At 44.1% G+C, this 5,594-nt stretch overlaps 1 pseudogene across 1 annotated transcript; it reads right to left on the bottom strand.

Moving 5' to 3' along the window:
- Window positions 1-96: 96 nt before the first annotated feature.
- On the bottom strand, window positions 97-4,147 carry LOC108303224 (annotated as a pseudogene). The gene has a single exon (XR_001824741.2). The product of XR_001824741.2 is annotated as an SEC14-like protein 1 (transcript).
- Between the last annotated feature and the right edge of the window lie 1,447 nt (window positions 4,148-5,594).

Genomic DNA, 5,594 nt, shown 5'->3' with positions numbered 1-5,594 from the left:
CTAATTTTGTACTTTTAGTAGAGACAGGGTTTCACCATGTTGACCAGGCTAGTTTCGAACTCCTGACCTCAGGTGATCTACCTGCCTCGGCCTCCCAAGTGCTGGGATTACAGGCATAAGCCACCATGCCCAGCTCAATAAATTTTTAAAAATTGAAATCAGAGAGAAAGGAAAGCGTGAGGAACTGCCACCACCAGCACAGTAGTGCTGGAGCCATGAGGAGATTCGGGCCACCACCCCACCTCCCCTGTGTCCTGCCACCGGCCACCTCTGTCCTTGAACCTCCAACAATCTCTTAAAACACGGTAGATTACTATGAAGTTCTAGGTGAGCAGAGGCATGCCTCATCCAAGGATCTTAAAAAGGTATATCAGAAACTGGCACTGAAGTGGCACCTAGATAAAAGTCCACTAATACTGGCATGGATCTGCTTTTCCATTGTGTCTGAAATGTAAGCCACATAGTGTCGGCCTACTGTGAAGTTAACATTGCCAGGACGGATCTTCTACAGAAACAATTTCAATGTTTTTCAGTACTTAGTAGTGAAAGATATTAATGCATTAATGGTAATAGGTTTCTGGTTTAATATAAATTAAGGGTGTTTTCTAGTTGTGCATGAATGCTGGCAACTTAGCAACTTTTTGACAATTATTTAAATATGTAATGTTAAGCTTAGGTTCCAAAAAGTAAAGCTGGTAAACTGGGTATTTGTCATCTCCTTTAAAGAAGAAAAAAAAAAAAAATGCAAATGTGTTGGTGTATTCTTTCCCAAGTGGCACACAAGAATTGCTTGAACCCTGAAGGCAGAGGTTGCAGTGAGCTGATATCGTGCCACTGCACCCCAGCCTAGGCAACAAGAGCAGAATTTTGTCTCAAAAAAAAAAAAAAATATGTATGTGTCACATCCAAAACAATCTACAGATAAATTTTAACAATAAAAGAGTTTAACAAGGTTAATAGATATAAAAATCAGGTTTTTGTGCACAACTTATCCAAAATCTATGGCTATTGAGTTAAGTTAGGATCAGAGTTAAAACTACCTGCCAAGATAGTTTTGGGATCAAACGACTATGTTTACCATCTGGAGAGCTATTTGCTATCTAGAGGTGAGAGGAGTCTGTACAGTGTCACCGCTGGGCAGATGGGTGCAGCTGGCTGTCCGAAGAGGGGTGGCCATCCCCTCTGCACACTAGGCACAGACAGCGTTGGCACTACCTGGAGATCATGGAGCTGGAGTGGGACTGGCTGGAGGAGGTGGTGGTGGCACTCACCTGTGAGAAGCCACTGTGGCTGGACTCCAGGCTTGTCATGGAACCTCTGAAATCCTCGGGGCCGATCACCTCGTGTAGTACATCACTTTACATTTGTGCAAAGAGGCCTGCAGGGATGCGAGCACGTTGTCCACCCGGGGCAGGCTGCTGGCAGCGCATGTGGGCATGCTGTGGCATTTCACTACAGGCTGTAGAAGCCCGGCCACCTGGTCACTGGGGAAGCCCTGCGCGCTTTCTCCTTCTTTGCAGATCAGAGGCAATCATCATGCTGTAATAGCAGCCCAGCTGCCAGACTTTGTCTATGAGCTGCACATTGATCCCACCTGGAGAGGTGATGCTGTGGGCCCCCAGGGAGTCCTTTTGGGATGGCTGTGGTGACCTCTTGTCCCTTTGCACACATCAAAATCCCAAATGATGACTGAAGAGGCGTCCACAATCCGAATGAAAATCTCTTGGGGGCCTCCTTTGAAGATGCTTACAGACTGGTAAATGCTCTCAGTCCAGAGCTTGTGGTCTTCATCCTCGAGCTCCTCTGCAGTGCAGTACAGAAATCTGAGGACGAATTCACCCTCTGGCACTTCACACATGCACTCCCCACTCAGGAAATCTGGAATAATCTTTTTGTCAGTGTAATCCAGCAGGCCTCCAGGACCCTGGTAGTCATTTCCTGTATAAAGGAGGAATTTCCTTCTGGTGTTGTCATCAATGAATGGACTAACCAGCATCCAGAGCACAGGAAACACCCTGGGCGCCTGCAGGATGAGAAGGCGGCCCAGTGTCTCAGGGTAATTGGCTTCCACCACCTCAGTGATCTGCAGCAGCGCTTTGACACTGGGTCTCCACAAGTGGCGCATGTTCAGCCCTTCAAAGTCCACCAGGCAGGTCCATGAACTGATAAGCCGACCAAAGACTTTTGTATTCTCCTCATATCACCTTAGCCCTTCTTCATTTATGGAGAGAATGTATCTCAGCAAGGCTTCCTCCCTGAGTGCTCTCACCAAGCCTTTGCTGTCCATCTGCCCCAGCCTGAGCACATAGAGGGGCTACCCATCTTTATCGTGATGATGCCAGCCTCCCATGTAGAAATCCTGAAGGACCTGTGGAGGGGTCCAGGTGTCAAGAATGCAGTCTACCTGGTGCTCCTTCCTCCATGTCAAAGATTGACACATGATCTCTCTGGCCTTGTCAATATTAAAATCTCACCCAGGTAAGAACTGAAGAATATGCTCATCTTTTGGAATTTTGCCCTTGTGGGTCTCCTGGAGCCACCGGCAAAGTCTAATGAGGCAGCTCCCCTGCAGTGGAGTCAAATCGTCCAGGTACCTCTTGATGTAGTCGACATCTAGTTTGTTGTCATGGGTGCCCACCACAGGCTCAGGTGTACTGGGGCTGCTGAGGGCATTGCCACTCAACCCCTCCTTAAGGGCAGGATCTGGGATGATGACGGCCATGGATGCTGCTTGTTTCTTGCAGGATGATAAAGATGTCTTTGAAGAGGGTGTGATGGAAGGTGGAACTCAATGGGGCACAAATTTTGAAGTCTATTTTACTTCATATTAACAAAATGTCACCAACTTTATTTTGATTATTTCTTCCTGTCTCTTCAACAGCAAGTAAAGGTAACACACATTGAAAACCTGAGATGTTTCCAAACATTTTCCCTAAAACTATAGCCATGCTGTTATTACATAGTCTTGGTCCCAAGAGGTGTAGATAATAATTTGACCAATTTTTCCACTATCTCTAAAAATTTTAGATCATCACACCCTGTGATTACAACCCCTCTAGTCATCCAGTTTCATATTTCAGAGTATCTTACCCTTAGCACTCCACTTACCGTACTGAATTCTTCCTAATTAGGAATTCATTTTATAAAAATAACAGAAAACTCAAGTGTCCTAAACAAAATGTGGCTGGTTCAGCAGCTGGAAGACATTGGGGTTGACATCTCTGCAGTGTCCTCTGCCTTTCCTTCATTATCACAAAATGGCAGATGCAGCATCAGCCCTCCTTCATCCCATTCTATTTATCAAACCCCTGTCCTCAACACTCAGGAGAGTTACTCTCTTTCCCAGCCCTGCAGTATTAGGCCCTTTCAAAACATACTGAAATTGCTAATAGTATAATGTGAAACTTTTTGAATAAGGTTCAGATGACTTTGGATTTCTGGATCTTTGGTTATGTAGGCTATAACACTTGTCCACTATGCAAGCTCCTCCTCAACTTTAAAATTCAGCACAAGCATCCTGTCTTCTTTGAGGCCTTCCTTGATTCCCACTTTCCAACAACAGTTCTTTCTCTAAACTCTCTCTTTTAGAACGTGGCACTTTATATTGTCTCTCCCCTCTAGACAGCAGATAAAAAGTCCTTCGAAATCCCAGAGATAGCCCCACGGTTCTTCATGAGAACGAGAGAAGGTAAACTTTGTTTCTATGGCCACGGCAGAAGTCTCAAACGGTCCACCCATGAGTTATTGGATGCCACTGGTCTCTGGCCTTCTGAACCAGCTCCCTGGAACGAGACGATCTTTATTAAATAAGAGCTCCAGTGTGCCTAAAGTTTACCTTTATTCCAGAAGGAACCAAGTAAAACCTTCCAGACAAGGCTTGATCAGTGTGAACACATAGAACTGTTATTTGGATTATATATTGCCTTCACTTCTTCAAGCATTTATGGCCAGCGTCTTGGAGGACTTAAGGCTGACAAGGTTATTGGGCACATAAACACTATCCCACTACAGTCTTTTCAACCCAAATGTCATGAATCTCTGATGGTTTACAGACGCATCGTCTTTAAGCCCAACCTAGAAAAACATGTTTTTGAGAGCCACAGGATAAATATCCTGAGCCACCTCTACTTAGTAGAGGGTTCCAAAGAATGTAACAACAGTTCTATAGTAGGCCAGGCATGGTAGCTCAGGCCTGTAATCCCAGCACTTTGGAAGGTCAAGGTGGGCAGATTGCTTGAGCCCTGGAGTTCAAGACAAGCCTGGGAAACATGGCAAAACCCCATCTCTACAAAAAATATAAAAATTACCCAGGTGTGGTGGTATGTACCTGTAGTCCCAGCTACTCAGGACGCTGAGGTGGGAGGATTGCTTGAGCCCTGGAGTTTGAGGCTGCAGTGAGCCAAGATGGCACCACTGCACACCCGCCTGGGTAACAGAGCAAGACATTGTCTTAAACAAAAACGAGTTGTAATTCTATAGTAAAACCTTCCTTCTCTCTAGTCTGTCAGGGACATTTAGCAATTGTTAGAGTTCCTTGACTATTCCAAAGTCCTTCCACAGCTTAGGAACCCAAACCACATTCCACCTAAGGGAGTTAGTGGAATAGAGCATAATAGTTCTTTAAACAGTTCACCCTGAGTATATCAGCAAAATGATCTTAACTTAATGTCTAGCACTTCTGGGATTCTTTCCAGATTCTATCTTCTCCCCACCTTGAGCTACTAGCCGTACATGGCTGGGCAGGAAGAAACACAGGAGTAAGATAATAATTCTGGGAGACAGAAGTAACCTAATCAATAGTGAATTTGTCTTTATTATGGTGTAGGAATATCTCACTGGCCTTTACCAGAGCTTGAATTAAATATTCTATGCCTCTTTCCTCCAAACAACTTTCTGAATCAAAATTTATCTTCTCAGGTATCTTAACACTTAAAAAGTACTATGCTAGAAGACTGGGGCATCATTAGAAAGGAACGAAGTTTATTCTGAATGAACAAAGTAGCTCTCTGTTTAAATGTCAGTCTCAAGTAATACTAGTAACTAACACTTATGTAGTTTCCTATGTACCAGGCACTGTTCTCAGAACTTTATCTTTTTAACGCCTTTTATTCTTTACACCCCTATGGTAAAGTAGATTCTGTTGCTGTTCTCATTTTATAAATAAAGATACTAAATCCTAAAAATGTTAGGTGATTTTTTTCAAGGTCACATTGACTGGTGATTAGCGACAGAGCTGAGAATTAAACTCAGGTAGTCTGGCACAGAATCTGTTTTCCTAATCTCTATGCTACTCAGTGTGGAATCTGCCTGACTCACCTGCCAAGTTAAGGCCCAAGCCTAGGATGTGAAGTTCTAACCAATATACTGATTCTAACAGGCCCTGACAGCAGCTCAGGGCCCCAGCAGTAATTCAAGCAGATGATCCTTCATTGCCCAAAATGTATGGTACATGAAGAATAACTCAAAGACCTATGGAAAAGTTTTCACTAATGCTCAAATCATTTCAGATTTTAGTGCCTTTGCATGTGGTTGCAATAATTTTTTCTCCACCCTGCAAACTCCTACCCCTGTCAAATTCAGGACAAGCATCTACC

The sequence above is a fragment of the Cebus imitator genome, unplaced genomic scaffold (assembly GCF_001604975.1).
Source record: "Cebus imitator isolate Cc_AM_T3 unplaced genomic scaffold, Cebus_imitator-1.0 Scaffold45, whole genome shotgun sequence".
NCBI classification, from domain to species: domain Eukaryota; kingdom Metazoa; phylum Chordata; class Mammalia; order Primates; family Cebidae; genus Cebus; species Cebus imitator.
Note: the sequence above shows the minus strand (reverse complement) of the source record. Positions and strands in the feature narration are given on the sequence as shown.